The sequence below is a fragment of the Aethalodelphis obliquidens genome, unplaced genomic scaffold (genome assembly GCF_003676395.1).
Source record: "Aethalodelphis obliquidens isolate GAN/ISIS:26980383/991018 unplaced genomic scaffold, ASM367639v1 scaffold5, whole genome shotgun sequence".
Classification (NCBI taxonomy): domain Eukaryota; kingdom Metazoa; phylum Chordata; class Mammalia; order Artiodactyla; family Delphinidae; genus Aethalodelphis; species Aethalodelphis obliquidens.
Window position 1 is genome coordinate 4,521,373 of NW_020837949.1, and position 18,652 is coordinate 4,540,024.

The following is an 18,652-nucleotide window of genomic DNA, read 5'->3' on the forward strand; positions in this document are numbered from 1 at the left end:
CGTGGGGCTGGGGGGGCTGGGGTTGGGGATGGGGATGGGGATGGGGATGGGGTTGGGGGTGGGGAGGGAAGGGGAGAGAAAGGAAGGGAAGTGGAGGAAAGGGGAGGGGAGGGGAGCACTGTCAAGAGGGAGGGGTCAAGCCGGATGCAGTCTAAAGAAGACTTCAGCTGACCCTGCGTGGAGGCTGTGAGCCAGGGACCACCCTTCAGAGTTGATCCAAGTTGAAGCCAGAGGGCAGTGACTCTGTTACCTCCCTCCCCCCACTTCAGCGAGTCACTGGAGGGGGAGTGGGCGGGAGAACAGGGGTCCATGAAATGGATGTGACCTTGGGGAGGCTGCAGCCCAGGCATCCCCATAGGGCCTGCCGGCTGAGAGGTGTCTGCTGGAGCTAAGACCTTCATCACTGGGGGGGGGGGGGGGGGGGATGTATGTGGTGCATCGCAGCATCCACCACACTCCCTGAGGGAACAGTCCAACTCTCACTCATTACTAGGCACACTATCTCTAGAAAGGGCATCTAACAAGTTCTATTATCTTTAGGACAATAGAACTACTACTCCATCCCGCCAACGTGTCCCCTGTGGCCTCAAGGAGCTTTGCGACCTCTTATCTCCAGTGCTGACCACAGCCTGCTGGTGATGAAGAACCTTCCAATTTCTCCAGATCGCCAAGGACAAGACTGCACAACCCAAGGGCATAGATCAGGCAGTGCTGTATGTATTTCAAAAGCCATAGCTCTGTGCCTAAGATGTGTATGTATACAGCATAAGGTCCATAGAATATAGCCCACTAAATGTTCTGGTTTTCGTATTTAAAACCTGGTATGGATTAGATGCTCTTTTGAAAGAACTTCAGTTAAATCTGCTGGTCAATCTTAGACTCCTATGAAGACAAGTGAAACAGCCAGGTGGGATCACAGTCCTATACCTTGGCGCACTGGTCTGTTCTCTGAGAAGTGGTGTTTGCGTTCTCAGCTCTCCTGTCAGATAAAAACTGCCTTATGTAAAAGAAGGTCATTTCTCTACATCATCCTGCTGGTGGGGTGCACTGCGGCTCACCCCCAATCTCTCCAACTGAGAATAATGCCAGCTCCAGCACCCCACCTGGGCTCTCCTCCAAAATATTTCACCTGACAGCGAAAGCCCAGCCAAATACCATCTTTTCACTCTCATTTCTCCTCTGAAATCCTGCAGCATTTGTAGATAGATCAGAGGCTTAACCTCGATCACGTATTAGCGTATATAGTTTTCCTAATAAGACTACAAAATCTCAAGGGTCGAGAAGGTGCTGAATATTTCCTTCTGGGCACCTGCGCATTCAAGGTGAGATAGTAAGGCAGCTCCAGCCCATCAGTGCGGCGGTGGGCACCTTGGGTGTAGCAAGTGAAGGATGGGGTTTCCATGATCCAGGCTCACACACCACAGTGCAAAGCGGATGTTAGAAACGGGATGGATGGAGAAGGGAGAGGAGGGGGAAGCAACTCGGGCGGATGGAGGGGAGGGACCCTCCTGCCGCCTCTCCATCCCCACGCACCCACCTGTGCCCACTCCCTGATAACACTCACTCCCAGAGGCACTGCGGAAACATTTTCATCCTTACTATCCATTAAAGCCGGCAAAGTACAGAGGACCTTTGTCTTTACGAACCAACACAGCAACTTCTCAGCTATGGTCCCTTACATAAAATTTCTAGATGACTCAATTAGTTCCATTTATTCATTCACCAAAACCTTATTTTATCCATTTTAAGCTAAAAGCTTTCTTAAATGGATGACACACCTTCATGCCTTCTTAAGCAGTGAGTACTGATCGTCTACCCTCTTCCTTATTCAGAATCGCCATCGTGCATACGAACTCCTGTGCTGAGCTGACCTTTCTCACCATCGGGGTCAATCCTACAGTTGGGGTGCAGCCCCTTGCCCCCCTCTGAGTTGCGGCTTCTGGTGGGTGAGTCACAAGGGGGTGGGGGTGGTGAGAGAGATAGAAAGAGAGAGAAAAAAAATTGTAGCCCTGAGACAGGGAGGCTCCTGGACCCCCCAGCACGAGGATTTGGTGACAGTCACCTCAGCCCTCCTGGGTTCAGGCATCTGGGCACACCTCCCGGGCGAATTCCGCACAGTGAGAAAGTTGGGTGTGCGGCCAGCAGGGAGAGGGGGGGTCCTTGGACCCAGGCTTGGCCCATGGCTCTGAGTTCTTGTTTCCAAAGAGCCAAGAGGGTTTTAGGGGCACACTGTCTCTGAAGGTAAAATCGTAAAATAGTTTGCTCTCTGTCACCCAAATCCCATTTGGTTCATTACCACTCCGTGCTGTGATAAGGTTTTCAAATAACCTGGAAGCGTTAATGCATGTAATCTGTCCTCCCTTCCCTCAGATTTCAGCTCGGAACTGCCCTCTGAGGATGGATCGTGAGCGCAGCACTTTGCAGCCACGCGGGCCCCGCACACTCGGCGCTCAGCCCGGAGCCAGAATCCGCGAGCCGCCCAGGACCAGAGCGGACGGCGGTGCTAGGACGCCCTCTGGTGTCCGCCTATGGGACACGCGGCCTGGAAACCTGCTTCCAAGGGTCAGACTGACCGCGGGCATCCGGAATCACACATCTTGACGGGTGACGCTCCCCCAACCCCCGGAAACCTAAGCAGTCGGAAAGCAAAGGCAGGGAAGAGAGCGAAGGACCAAGTACCCAGAGACGGCCCATCTCACACTCTCGCATCCCTATCAGCTTTCCCCCTCCCGGCAAACTCGACAGCTCAATTTACATCCTCCGTTTGGGGACCAGGAAACTGAGGGTCAGAGGTTAAGAAATACACTGAGGGGCTTCCCTGGTGGCGCAGTCGTTGAGAGTCCGCCTGCCGATGCAGGGGACGCGGGTTCGTGCCCCGGTCCGGGAAGATCCCACATGCCGCGGAGCGGCTGGACCCGTGAGCCATGACCACTGAGCCTGCGCGTCCGGAGCCTGTGCTCCGCAACGGGAGAGGCCACAACAGTGAGAGGCCCGCGTACCGCAATAAAAAAATAAATAAATAAATACACTGAGGTTCACACAATAAGTGAGGACCCAGGATTGAAATCTTGGCCTCCAGATTTTCAGCTCAGGTCTTTTAAACACCATTATGTACTAATTAATGGAAGGCATGAGTGGATTGCACCAAAAGAAAGCTTCCTATGGTTTGGAGAAGCAGGATGTGGAGAACAGGCACTTGACCTTCTTGTGTGCTCACTGATAAAGGAAAAGAGACACGCCTCTCACAAGCACCGTCAAAGTGTCCAGCGATGTCGTGTACAGGACAGCATTCTGTACAGTGGGCTTACCATTCATATTCTTGTTTTCACTAAGAGATGATTTTGTTGTTAAATTATAAACCAAAGATTAACTTACCCAACCAAGCAGTCATTTATACACTTCCACCACAAACACACATACACACACCCACCTTTCTACCAAGAAATTACTCAAAATCACTACTGAGGTCTACCAGGGCAAGGAAAGTTGCCAAATGTAACAAAGTTTAAGGTAAACAATGAATAACGTTTTAGTGTAAGTTTGTCCCATACAATGTTTGGAATGTGCTGCAAATATTGCATGGGACATAGTTATGCTAAAAAATTATTTGTTGTTTATCAGAAATTTCCATTTAACTGGGTGTCCTGTATTTTTTTCTGGTGACCCCATGTGAAAGCTGACTGGGGCAATCTTCAGGGTCACAAAAGCAGCTTTAGGAAGCCAGGTATGTGAGGAATAGCAATGGGGGGGTCTCAGAATGTGGAAGGTGTACAGAAAGAGAGGTAAGAGGGCACATCAACACAGACACTGCTGGGGGCCAGCCCAGTGCACTGTAAAACAGAGCTAGACAGAGAAATAAAGTTCTGCCCAGAAAATTAGGACTATGATGCCCCTTCAGAGCAAGTCTTTAACATTCGACCAGTGTATATTTACCAAAGGTGGAAAGAAATGACTTTTCTATTAGTAAACATATTATATCTCTTTATGTTCCAAATAAGACATTCATTAAATGCCTTGAGCATCATATAGCATTTTACCCTATTTGGAGTGGACGGCAATGAATTTTTTTATGAGTCTATTATCACATGAATGGGGCTAATAATTTACATTTTGTTCATTATGTCAGGATACAGGGAAGCGGGTACTGTGTTTCTGAGTTACTTAAATATTGTCTAAATATATATTCTAGATCAGCACCCCAGTCAGGTTCCTGGCAAACCCATCCCTTAATCCAAATGTGAACAGTATCTCATTACGTACAGCATAGCTTATGTTTTTGCTGGGGCAAGGTACTGAAGAATATGAATACGGCAGATTACTTGAGCTGGCTTTCCAAGTTCTTAATTGATTTGTCTCCACCCAGTTTCCTTTCTATCACCATCCCTAATTTTAAAGTAAGTATTTTCAACTTCTATGCATGGAAAAATGTGAGTATATATCCCCCTCGGCCCACAAAATCATCAAAATATCAATGAGATGCCAAACCTCCCACAAATTTTGGAGATGAGGGCCAGAATTATTTTATCTGAATAGTGAAAACAAAAACCAAATACTAATCTTTAAGGCCTTTCAGGTGCAAAAAACTAAAATCAACGTTGTTTATTAAAGTATATGCTAGTCAGGAAGTGCCTCTTCATGCTTCTGTTTGGCCATGACAATAGCAATTCACAAGGTTTTGTCAGAATTAGAGGAATTGATCACAGAAAGCATTTAGAACCGTGCCTGGCAGAGTATAAGTGCTTAAACCAATCCATGTCATTATTATTATTATTATTGGTGTTGTGCTACGTGAAATAAGTCAGACAGAGAAAGACAAACACTGTATGACATCACTTATATGTGGACTCTAAAAATTACAACAAACCAGTGAATATAACGAAAAAGCAGCAGGACTCACAGATATGGAGAACAAACTAGTGGCTAAAGGTGGGGAGAGGGAGGGGGGAGGGGCAATATAGGGATGGGGGAGTGGGACGTGCAAACTACTGAGTGAAAGACAGGCTACGAGGATGTATTGTACAACACGGGGAATAGAGCCAATATTTTGTAATTACTGTAAATGGAGTGTACCCTTTAAAATTATATTAAAAATAAAAAAATAAAGCCAAAAAAATTTTTTAATAAAAGGCATCAGATGACATCCAAGGGAAGATACTTGTTCTAGGCTTAAGCATAGTCCCAGTCTTCTCCCTCTTTTCCAAGCTAGTTGGGCAGATATTGAGAACCCTCCACCCCCAGGATCGCCGGTCAATTCAAGGAGAAAGTTCATGGAAGGTTCTACGAAGCAGCCCGGCATGTGACTCCACGGATCACAGGCTGCTGTGGTCAAAGTCAGCACACAGGCCGTTGGGGGTGGTTTGGAGGCACCAGCGTTTCTGAGCATCTGAACCATGAATGCTGTATTCGTTTGCTAGGGCTCTCGTAACAAAGTACCTCAGACTGAGGGGATCGCACGACAGCAATGCGTGGTCTTCCCGTTCTGGAGGTCCCTGGGAACCGGCGGTCTGTGGTTCCGGGTCGAGGACCTGTTATATTTAAGTCCTCCTCTTCCCCCACTTGCTCCCTACTTGACGGGGTCCCACCTCCAGCCCCCCGTGAGAATAAGAACACTAGGCCCAGACAAAGAAAGATAAATATCATATGATATCGCTTAGATGTGGAATCTAAAAAAAAAAAAAAAAAAAGATACAAGTGAACTTATATACAAAACAGAAATAGACCCACACTTACGGTTCCCAAAGGGGAAAGGGGGGGAGGAATAAATTAGGAGTTTGGGATTAACATATACACAGACTACTATATATAAAATAGATAAACAGCAAGGACTTACTGTATAGCACAGGGAACTATACTCAATATTTTGTAATAACCTATAACGGAAAAGAATCTGAAAAAATTGATATGTGTATATATATGTATAACTGAATCACTCTGCTGTACACCTGAAACTAGCACAACATTGTAAACATTGTAAATCAACTTTACTTCAATTTTTAAAAAAACAACACACTAGGCCCTCGGTAGATCTGAGGATGACATAATCAAACTACGGTGAATGGCCTGGTTCAGTGCCTGGCACACAGCAAACATTCAATACATGCAGGGCCTGTCCTCACTTGTAATAGGATTAAATGGATCCATGTCCGGACGTGGCACACTGTAAATGCTACCTATGGCCATCATTACTACTTATTATTGAATTTTACAAAGTAGAGTACGATTGCAACCATCAAGGCATTTAACATACAGCTCGAGAGTTGAGCAGTAAACCCACAGGAAGGTGAATCAGGCAGAGATGGCCATGACGAGGGACCAGCATCAATGTCAGGGGTCCAGGAGCTGAAGCAGGATTTGTGCTGAAGAGGAAGGGGTCTGAGGACATCAAAGCTAGAGGCCAAGGTCCTTTACCCGTGTTTAAACGGTGTGCTTGAACAACTTAAGATTAAGGGGAAGGGGGGAGGACGTTGGGGGAAGGATGGACTGTGAGGTTGGGATTAGCAGATGCAAACTATTATAAGTAGTATGGATAAACAACAAGGTCCTACTGTAGAACACAGGGAACTATGTTCAATATCCTGTGATAAACCATCATGGAAAAGAATATGAAAAAGAATGTATATATATATATATATAAAAATATATATATATGTATAGCTGAGTCACTTTGCTGTACAGCAGAAATGAACACAACATTGTAAATCAACTAGACTTCAATAAAAAATATTATTTAAAAATGAAAAAAAATTACTAAGGAAAAGAAAGATTAAGGGGGAATTTTCATGAGTTTGTGCTTTAGATCCAAAACCCCACAGGAGCCAGCAGCCCACGGTCCGAATGTTCCTGGTTTGTGATGTGTGATGATCCAAGACCCACTGTTCACTTTTTCCAGTCCCAGGAGCTCCCCGTGTGTCCAGGCTCCCGAGTCCTTTGCTTCCTGTCCACGTTTGCAGCGGCCCCATCACATCTGCCAGTGGTCAGCAGCCACCATCCAGGAGGTCAGCACGTCCCAGGAGCATCAGATGGACACAGACCCAGCCCGTTACCACACGCCCCTAGATGCCCCATCAGAGCCGCCGGGCTGGGCCGGGTGAGGGCGCAGTGGGTGTGGGAATGCAGCTTCCTCACCCAGATTGGCTTTCTCTGCACGTTCCCTGAGATATTTCAAAGATGACGACTTGGGTTCAAAAGGCAAGCAAGCCAATCCCTTAATGCCTGGAGACACATGTATCCAGGCCTTCAGAGCCACCACGAATTCCCTTATCTGCCTTTGGCAATGAGCTCTTCTTAGAAGGTCTTCACGAATTCCTAATGGTCGGAATTGATTTGCTACATTTTTCGTGTTAGAAAACACTTAAAAAATTAATCTCCAATCTTGGGCTGCTATTCATTTCAAAGCTCCTCCTCCTTTATTAAAGGCATCATTTGTTATTTCAGTCAGACCCCCCAACCTCCACAGCCTCCCACGCGCCAGAGCACAACACGATCACTGCTTTCTACACCCTCCTTGGCCCGCTGTCCTTTCTGCTTAAAGACTTGACTCCCTCATCACCCAGTGACTGCCGTCACGAAATATCCAGTTGGCTCGAAGAGGTCATTTGACGATCACTAGCATTAAAAAGGGGGATGGGGTGGGCGCGTCCTCTGACGCTGTGAACCCAGGCTTCTCTGCCTTCAAGCTCACAGGTGCCTACGCGGTCCCCTCCCTCTGCCCATCATGCATCCCGCCTTGCCTCCCTCCCGTATCTGCGGTTTATCAAAGGTAGCAGGTGGTGGAGGTCATGGGAACTGGTGATGCCTCCCTGCCCTGGCCACTCCCTTGCCTCTGCCCCCAGGAGCTCCCAGCTCAGCCCAGATCTTTCCATGCTCTGTACCTTGTCCATCTCTTTTCCCTTAAACAGAGTACTGTGGCATCAGAAGCCCACAAACATTAGCTGAAAACTTAATTAACTGGTGCTTAATACGAGAGCAATTACTGATTTATTAGTCAACATCCATGAAGAATGTCCCCTAGAATTAGAAAAGCAAACAGGTTCCCTCTCTAGCATCCTCTGGGTTATTCTGAGGCCGGGTCCAGGCTCGGGAGGAAAGCATTGCCGGCAATTTCCCAGGATGCCCTGAGCCCAAGAGAGGGGGTTGGAGGTCAGGTGTGTCAGTCGGGGCTCCAATAGCAGGTCCAACAGGAGATGTGCATGGATGTGAGGGCAGGGGCCAGAGAGGGATTTATTTTAAGGAACTGGCTCACATGATTGGAGGGACGTCGCGCATCTGAAACTTAAGAGTGTTGGCTGACCATTTAGGAAGTCAGGAAAGAGTTGGTGTTACAGTCTTGAGTCTGAAATCTGCAGGGCAGCCAGGCTAGCTGGAAACTCAGGCAGGACGTCTATGTTAACAGGCTTGCGGCAGAATTCCTTCTTCCCCAGAAACCCTCAGTTTTTGCTCGTAAAGCCGTCAGTTGATGGGATGCAGCCCAACCACATCAGGGAGGGTGATCTCTTTAATGTCAGCTGATCGTAGATGTGAATCACATCTACAAAACACCTTCATGGTAACATCTAGACTAGTGTTCGGCCAAACAACTGGGCACCAGAGGCCAACCAAGTGGACACATAAAATAACCATCACAGGTACCATGACTCTTCCTTCCCTGTTTTAGAAAGGGCTGCTCATCTAATCTGCCAATGCCTTTGGGTACGCTTTGAACAAGGCTTACGCCATTAGGTTCTCAATGGGACCATTTCTTTTGGGTCTGACATCTTTGTTTATTTTTTTTATTGAAGTGTAGTTGATTTACAATGTTCTGCTAATTTCTGCTGTACAGCAAGGTGATTCAGTTAAACGTATATATACATTCTATTTTTATATTCTTTTCCATTATGGTTTATCACAGGATATTGAATGTAGTTCCCTGTGCTCTCCAGTAGGACCTTGTTGTTTATCCATTCTCTATATAATAGTTTGCAACTGCTAACGCCAAACTCCCACCCCATCCCTCCCCCAGCCCCTCTCCCACTTGGCAACCACAAGTCTGTTCTCTATGTCTGTGAGTCTGATTCTGTTTCATAGGTAAGTTCATCTGTGTCTTATTTTAGATTCCACACATAAGTGGCATTGTATGATATTTGTCTTTCTCTGTCTGACTTACTTCACTTAGTACGATCATCTCTAGGTCCATCCATGGAGCTGCAAATGGCATTATTTCATTCTTTTTTATGGCTGAGTAATATTCCTAAATGGGACCACTTCTTAACAGACTGTGGAATTAATAAAGTTGATGCTTGATTGTAGAATTTTAAAACCTTGAGGAATTTAATAACTCAATCGGAAAGCTCTGGGAGGGTCCAACATACGTCTAGTGAGCACCTGGTTCATTCCTCTACTTCCTGGAGGTCCCGCGTTCACCATTTTTAAAGTCACAAGAGACTCCTCCCTGATGCCTGAGAAAGGGGAAGTGGGAGAGGGATTTGACGGAAAAATGGAAGGTAATATCCAATTCGCACTAAGAGCTTAATACACAGGAATAAATGGATGTTCCATTAAAAGCCAAAAGGCAACAAGTTAAATAGGCCTTCTCCTGCTTATGGCCTGTACACGTGGTGATATATAGATGCAATAAGACTTAATTGGTTTTGTCGAGACGGCACAGAAGAAAAAACTACAGATCCCAATTGCTGCCCCTAATTAGAATTTCAGAGAAACTGATTACCCACTCCTCCATCGTGTTCTAATCTTCTCGATCAAATCTGTGCACCCAGCCTTCCTGGTGAGTCCTCTGATACACCTCCCATTGGGTCTGAATGATTAGGTCACCCTTGCAGATCGCCACAGATGCTCAGCCCGGGCTGACTGGAGCGCCTGACCCCTAGCATCCTCCAGCACTTACACATGACCTTGTGTTATTTACGATGTCATGTGGATGTCTTGTCTCTGCATCAGAATTGCAAATGTTTAGAACAGCAGCCACATCTTACCACCCACTACTGTGGTCAACAAATGCTCCACGAATGATGCTCCTTTACACAGACGTCTGCAAAATTTTAGACACCATCATAGCAACAGTGATTGTGCAGACGGCCAACAGAGCACTTCTACGTGTTCCCTTATTCGATTCTCCCCACATCCCTGTAACATAAGTGACTTCATTTCTCATGTGGTCAACAGGAAACTGAATCTCTCATGTCTTCAGTTACAGACGGTGCTGGAAAACTGCACAGCTACATGTAAAAAAATGAAATTAGAACATTCTTTAACCCCATACACACAAGTAAACTCAAAATTGATTAAAGACCTAAATGTGAGACCAGACACTATAAAACTCTTGGAGGAAAACATAGGCAGAACACTCTCTGACATAAATCGCAGCAATACCTTTTTTGATCCACCTCCCAGAGTAACGGAAGTAAAAGCAAAAATAAATGAATGGGACCTAATGAAACTCAAAAGCTTTTGCACAGCAAAGGAAACCATAAACAAAAGGAAAAGACAACCCACAGATTGGGAGAAAATATTTTCAAATGATGTGACCGACAAGGGATTAGTCTCCAAAATTTACAAACAGCTCATGAGGCTTAATATCACCAAAACAAACAACCCAAGCAAAAAATGGGCAGAAGACCTAAACAGACGTTTCTCCAAAGAAGACATACAGAAGGCCAAGAGGCACATGAAAAGATGGTCAACATCGCTAATTATTAGAGACATGCAAATCAAAGCTACAATGAGGTATCACCTCACACCGGTCAGAATGGCCATCATCAAAAAATCTACAAACAACAAATGCTGGAGAGGGTGGGGAGAGAAGGGAACCCTCCTACACTGTTGGTGGGAATGTAAGTTGGTACAGCCACTGTGGATAACAGTATGGAGGTTCCTTAAAAAACTAAAAATAGAGCTACCATATGATCCTGCAGTCCTGTCCACTCCTGGACATATATCCAGAGAAAAACACGGTCTGAAAGGATACATGCACCCCAATGTTCATTGCAGCGCTGTTTACAATAACCAAGACATGGAAGCAACCTAAATGTCCATCAACAGAGGAATGGATAAAGAAGTTGTGGTATATATATATACAATGGAATATTACTCAGCCATTAAAAAGAATGAAATAATGCCATTGGCAGCAACATGGATGGACCTAGAGATTGTCATACTGACTGAAGTAAGTCAGACAGAGAAATAGACATATCATATGATATCACTTACATGCAAAATCTAAAAAAAATAATAATACAAATGAACTTATTTACAAAACAGAAACAGACTCGCAGACTCAGAGAACTTATGGTTACTGGGGGGAAGGGTCAGGGGGAGGGATAGAGAGTTTGGGATTGACCAAAAAAATTGTATATCCCTATATTGTACACCTGTAACTTATATAATATTGTAAGTCAACTATACATCAATAAAAAAGAAAGAAAGGGAAAAAAAAGGGGAGAAGAGGGAATTCCCTGGTGGTCCAGTGGTTAGGACTCAGTGCTTTCTCTGCCATGGCCCCGGGTTCAATCCCTGGTCGTGGAACTAAGATCTCACAAGCCGCACAGCTCAGCAAAAAAAAAGGAGAAGAGACGCAGGAGAAAGCCATGTGAAGACAGACACCAGAGGGTAGGTGGCCATGGGGTGGCAGGGACAGAGGCTGGGGTGATGCAGCTGCGACCCAAGAAAGGCCAAGGACGATGGCCACCACCAGAAGCCAGAAGAGGGAGCCTGGCCCTGCCAACACCTTGATCTTGGACTTCCAGCCTCCAGAACTGGGAAAGAAGAGATGTCTGTTCTTTAATCAACCCAGTCTGTGATAGTTTGTGCCAGCAGCCCTGGGAGACTCACACAGGCGCTTTGTTTTAATTTGTTTTATTTGCTTTAAACAGTAGGCAGAGGGAAAGGGGAATAAGGAAGGAGACTGATAGTATAAGATAAAAATGAAGGATTCTTCTTGTTATTTCTATCACCTCATTCCTAGTCTCAACGGGCCGAATAAGACAGAATCGTCTGTGTTCATGGGGAATTAAAAGCCAGCAACGAGCATCTTCCGGCAAAGTGTCCTATTTCCTTAGGCTAAGATCAAAGAAAAGAGGCCTGAAAACCCCGTCGGTGCTCCTTGAAGCGACCAACCTGACTCTTGGGAAATGGAGATTGATGTCAGCACGTGTGGGATCTCGGGGCAGGAGCAGCTCTGAAGCACTTAGGCCAGGAGAGGAGGCCCTACTGTCCTTGAAGCGTCAGTCCACCCTTTTTAAAAAGAAATCTATAAAAACTGATCCTTCAGCTCAGCTGTGACAGAGACTGCTCATCAATGCCCAACATCCACTCTCCTATTTTTTAGTCATGGAACACTGATTTTTAGCTGAGCCCACTGTCCCCCAGCCACACGACTCCATTTACCACCGTCGCTGGCAGGTGGTTATTGCCACGCAGTCAAGTTCAAGAAAGTGCTGGATGGTGCCTCCGTGAAATATCCTGAAGAGGGAGGAGTCACTCCCTTTCTAGCCACTTTCTTCTTCCTGCTGGCTGGAGAGCATGTGTGTCAGCTGGCGCTCCAGCCACTACTTTGGGCTATGAGGACCAGGGCCACAGTCTAGGGACTGTAGGCCAGAACGTTTGGAGGAGCATGTCCCCGAGGCCCTCAGGGAAATCGTGATGCCAGCCATGGAGGGTCTGCCTACAGGAGAAAATAAAACCTTACGTATTGAAACTACTAGTGATACTGGTTTTTTTCACAAGCAGTCAAGTAAGTAGATCCTTTTATTTACAAATAAAAGCTCCACTCTTACATTAGACCGACAAAGATATGAAGGGGAAGAAAACAGGCTTCTACACTAAGTTGTGGGGGTTTTTAAAGATTTTTTGATGTGGACCATTTTTAAAATCTTTATTGAATTTGTTACAGTATTGCTTCTGTTTTATGTTTTGGTGTTTTGGTGTTTTGGCCCCGAGGCATGTGGGATCTTAGCTCCCCGACCAGGGATCAAGCCCGCACCCCCTGCATTGGAAGGCGAAGTCTTAACCGCTGGACCGCCAGGGAAGTCCCTACACTAAGTATTTTTAACCAACCTCCTCTACCCCTGAAATCTTGTTTGTAGATAATTAGATGCATGAAATGGGAATCTTTTCTTACTTGCCTGACGGGAATCATTATTCACCCTGAAGAAGAAGTCATAGAGCTACTACAAGAGCAGTTTAAATTCTTTCTTTCTGTTTCTTCCCTGCTCTTATCCTTAGTACATCTCACGTTCCAATCTACTAGTAAAATCGAGCCTCTGTCTTCAGCTGACCTGGGGAGCTTCTGCTCCCAGTTCGTCGTTACTGGATAACATTGTCATTTCTAAAGTGATTAAAAGAATTTGATCCTATTAAAAATACAACTTTACCAAATTTGAAACTAGCAAATCTATGTCCTTGCATCTTCTGACAAAGGGGACAGAGGGTCCAGCATGTCCTTCCCACACAATCGTTTCTCTTGTTCTTTCAGTTCTTTGGTCCCTGAGTTCAGCCTCTTCCACATATGTGCTGCTTCAGAGAGGAACTCAATTTGCTTTCATTTTAACAGCTTCAGAGACAGAGTTCAGATGCACTGACGAAGGAAATATATCACCATATTTAGGATCAGACTGGTAACACATGTTAGAGCTGGAGTCTGAGGAAGCCTGAAGTGAACTGGGCATTGCAACTGCCTTCTCCCAGACACAGCAGCATGAGTCACCCACCCAGGACACATCCACCCAGGGGGATGTGTCCACCCAGGGGGACACATTCACCCCGGAGGACACATCCACCCAGGAGGACACATCCACCCAGGGGGACACGTCCACCCAGGAGGACATATCTACCCAGGGGGACACGTCCACCCAGGAGGACGCATCTACCCAGAGGGGTGTATACACCCCTGAGGACACATCCAACCAGGATGACACATTCACACAGGGGGACATGTCCACCCAGGGGAACACATCTACCCCAGAGAACACATCCACCCAGGGGGACACATCCACCTAGGAGGACACATTCACCCAGGGGGACACATCCACCCAGGGGGACGCATCCACCCAGGAAGAAACATCCACCCTGGGGGACACGTCTACCCAGAAGGAGACATCCACCTAGGGGGACACGTCTACCCCAGATGACAGGTCTACCCCAGAGGGTGCATCCACCCAGGCAGACACAGATGGCCTTTCCCAGATGGCCTTGCAGCTGGCGTTCCACATGTGACCAGGGTCTGCCCAGGCAGGAGGCAGCAATGGGAAGGAGTAGCCCCATCCTGAGAAGTCATCTTGGGCAGCACAGGGTTGCAGCCTTGTGTTTTTTTCAGGCTGTAGCAGCAAGGGCAGGAGCTACATGGTGGGCTGGGCCAGTGCTTCCGCATTTCTGGTTGGCTTCCAGGCTTTTCTCCTGATGATTGTGTTCTGGCCCTCCTGGGTATTCTGAAGCCACCAGCACTCGTTCTTTTAAAATCTAACTTGGTACAGCCATTATTTTATAATAATTTTTTTTTTTTTTTTGCGGTACTTGGGCCTCTCACTGTTGTGGCCTCTCCCGTTGCGGAGCACAGGCTCCGGACGCGCAGGCTCAGCGGCCATGGCTCACGGGCCCAGCCGCTCCGCGGCATGTGGGATCTTCCCGGACCGGGGCACGAACCCGTGTCCCCTGCATCAGCAGGCGGACTCTCAACCACTGCGCCTCCAGGGAAGCCCATATTTTATAATAATTTTAAGTGGAGTATACTCTATAAAAATATTGAATCACTGTGTTTTACACCTGAAACTAGTATTGTAAATCAACTGTACTTCAATTAAAAAATAATTAATATAAATAAATAATGAACTTGCATTCTGTGGTCTGTAACTAAAACCCTGATACATGGGAAAGTGGAACATTGGGATGCTGTATTTTGTATGCAAACCCCTGCTCATTCCCTCAGGAATTCTATACTAAACCTATGTATTATTCTTCAAGCTCTCTGCTGCTGAATATTATTTAAATTTGAAAGTATCAAGGGCAGAAGCAAGTTTTGATGCAGATATTTCTTAAAATCCTTTCTTAAAATCCCCTCCCAACCTAACTCTGTTGAAATAACTTATCTCGTTTTCAATGTATCCTATCTGTAGGTAAACTACACGCTTTGCAAATGGAAAACGAGAATAATCAGTTCTGAAGGACAACCTCAATTTGGCCAACCTCTAACATTTATTAATAGAATACACTTTGGGGGGAAAAAAAGACAAGCTTGAGAAAGTGAAAGATAGATGTTGTTTGAATTGATCAATAGTTTATAAAAACTCGAGCATGAAATCTGTGGACACGGTTGTTCTTACAATCCTGTGCTTGCTTCATTTCAAGGAGAGACTCCCTTTGGAAGTGATACCCACAGTCTATGCCCACTGGGGGCCCTGCCAACTATGCTGAGCATATGATACTCATGACACCTTTCTGCAAATTTTTTAATTCTCCACTTTCTTACCTGTCTGACACAAACAACAGGTTTAAGCTGGATAATCAGTTTGTGCTTGACCAGGAGGAGAAGGAGATTAGGTGGAGAAGCAAACTGGTCCGTCAACAGGAGTGTCCTTGTTCTGTCCCAGGGCTGAGCCACAAGCCACACGGCTGCCCACCACGCTCAAGCTTCCCCCAAACCCTGAACCCAAGGATATCACGGCAACGCACGGGCGGGAAAAGCCGAAGGCCCTTCCAGGCAGCCCTGCGGCTGCTCTACTTTACTATTCAAGTGTAAAAGTTTAATGGATGCCCTTAAGAAATCAAAATGTGTTTTCCGGCACGTAACTGTTTCTTTTCTCCTCTGCTTTACAAGAAGACTCATGAATCAATAAATACGATCCCCGCCCCCCCCCTCCCCCGCCCCGTGGCAGGTCCATCCCTGAGCTGTCTCACCACCTGCTCCTCCGGGAGGGACACAGCCTTGTAATAAGAGGCATCCTTAACGAAGGACCTGGAGGAAGTCGGGGTGTTAACAGCAGCGTCCTCTCCCTCCAGGGAGGGGTTCCCCCTCCAGCGGTGGCCCCTGCGAGGTGGGCGGTCCTCACAACATCCAGCCGCCTCTCCCTCCTGCACGCCTCTGCTTCCCGGCGTGTCAGTGGTCCTTTGAATGTCTCTTCCTGGGAAACTCTGGCGGCTTCGTGGACAAACAGCCACACAGTCCTGTGATCACACAGGACTCCTCACCCAGGCAGAAAGACCTACGCCTGCCGTCCTGAAATTCTGAATAAGTTTCGCACAGGGGTCCTGCCACCAGTCAGCGAGGGGCCTGGTGATGAGACGCGGAGTCCAGTGTGCAGAGAAGAGCCTCAGCGAGGCCCTGCCCTCAGGAACAGAGCCCCGGGCGTCGGGGAGCAGTAAGTCCTTGGGCCGAAGGAACACAGGAAGATTGCCAACTGCTTCGAGGAAAAGCGAGCCCTGAGCTGGGCCTTCCATGTCTGCAAAAGTCAGACTGGCTGAGAACGCAGGCTGAAGGAAGCAGGTTCTCCCCTGAACCTGGACACCCAATCCCTTAGTGAGAGACACGCTGTTCCCTTTCTCCTCATGCAGATCCCTGCATTCCTGCAGACCGAGGGGCTCCTGGTTACATTTCTTTTTTTTTTTTTTTTAAACATTTATTTATTATTTATTTATTTATTTTTGGCTGCGTCGGGTCTTAGTCACGGCTTGCAGGATCTTCATTGAGGCGAACGGGGTCTTTCCTTGTGGTGCGCAGGCTTTTCTCTAGTTGTGGCGTGCGGGTTTTCTCTTCTCCGGTTGTGGCTCGCAGGCTCCAGGGCACTTTGGCTCTGTAGTTTGCAGCACGTGGGCTCTCTCACTGAGGCCCACGAGCTCAGTAGTTGTGGCGCGCGGCCTTAGTTGCCCCGCAGCATGTGGGGTCTTAGTTCCCTGACCAGGGATCGAATCCGCGTCCCATGCATTGTAAGGCAGATTCTTTACCATTGGACCACCAGGGAAGTCCCTGGTTACATTTCTAACAGCTATTCTGTTCCAGGAATTGTGCTGAGCCCTTTCCTTTCCATGTATTCCCTCTTTTAATCCTTCCAACCACACGAGGTATGCATCACGACCCTCCTCTTACAGGTGAGGGAACTGATTGGGTACCAAGCTCACAGCTGCCCACTGAGACCCCAGGAGCACTGTAGATACCTATCAGCTCCAAGGAACCCAAGGCCTGTGTGTTCACAGGGTCTCGTTATGCATTGAATGGCCTCCCCACAAACCTGTATGTCGTAGTCCTAACCCACAGTACCTCAGAACGTGACCTTATTTGGAAATAAGTAGCTTTGTGTTTTTCAGTTTTTTGGGCCACGCCATGCGGCATGCGGGATCTTAGTTCCCCAACTAGGGATCGAACCTCTGCCCCCTACAGTGGGAGCGTAGAGTCTTAACCACTGCATCACCAGGGAAGTCCCAGGGAATAAGTAGTTTTGAGGATGTAAGTAGTTGTGATGGTCACCCTGGAGCAGGGTGGGCCCCTCCTCTGGGATGGCTGGTGTCCTTAAAAACAGGGAAAAGGTGGACCCAGACGCACACAGAGGGAGCAGGCCATGGAGACCAGAGTTCTGCTGCCACAAGTACAGCCCTGCCAACACCCTGATCTCGGACTTCCGGCCTCCAGACCGTGAGACAGTGAATTTCTGTTGCTTTAAGCCCCCGTTTGTGGTACTTTGTTACTGCAGCTCTGGGAAACTGATACAGGTCTCCTCAACTGTTTCCAGGGCGTCACTGTATCATCACAACACCCCAGAGAGAGTCGTGGGACCTCATCATATCCATGCCAAGGCCACTGGAGGCCCAGGGACTCACGGGGACCACACAGCACAGCAGGAACAGAGCAGGGACCAGAACACTGGCACAGCAACTACGTCTGAGGTTCATTTCACCATCACTTGAAGTCTTCTAAGGAAAAATGTATTCAGTGGTGGAAATACTTCAGAGGTTTTATTGAAATAAAGTGACAGCAGCACAGCAGCACAGACTCAGGGTTGGGGCTTTTGTGCTTTGGGGAATGGAAAAATGTAGATGGGACTTCCCTGGAGGCCCAGTGGTTAAGACGCTGCGCCTCCACCGCAGGGGGCGTGGGTTCGATCCCTGGTCGGGGAACTAAGATCTCGCATGCCGCACAGCACAGCCAAAAATTTAAATAAATAAAGCATGTGTATTCTTTAAAAAAAAAAAAAGAAAAAACTTAAAAAAAAATCTAGTCTGGATCATTCACACATCACTCAAAATTTCATTTTTCCAATTGAGAGACTAAATACGTGAACAGACAGCAGCCAGACCACATGTGACAACCTGCCTCGGACCCACAACCTGCAGCGTGTGAAATAAAACTCATGTTTTATGGCAAGACAAGAAAAATCTAAACATGAAAACTCTTCTCTGCCCTTCGGCCTCCTCTCTCCCCACACTGTGCACTGTGTACCTGCACCACGCATCGATCAAACCTCCCCCATCAGCAGAAATACCTGCTCCACCAAAAAGAGCCACGTTCTCCCAGCACCAAGACAACCCCTTAAAAGAGAACGTTCCTCCTTGAGCTCGTAAGGGTCACGTGACACCCCCCCCCCCCCCGCCCCGCCAGGGCACTTAGATCTGGATTACGCAGGCTGTCGATAATACATTGTACACTCTGCTCCGTCTCAAGAAAATGCTTCTGTAA

The 18,652-nt window shown here is 47.1% G+C and overlaps 1 protein-coding gene across 13 annotated transcripts in view; it reads right to left on the bottom strand.

Moving 5' to 3' along the window:
* The window catches only part of LOC113617895 (actin related protein 3B), a 105,393-nt gene that overhangs the window by 14,041 nt on the left and 72,700 nt on the right, over positions 1–18,652 (bottom strand). Inside the window, exon 12 of one of the 13 annotated variants that reach the window (XR_003431820.1) lies at positions 4,984–5,663. The exons of the other annotated variants lie outside the window; for them this stretch is intronic. The gene's annotated coding sequence lies outside the window, so the exon portion shown is untranslated. Of the gene's footprint in view, positions 1–4,983; positions 5,664–18,652 lie in introns of those variants that run through there. 13 annotated transcript variants of the gene reach the window in all.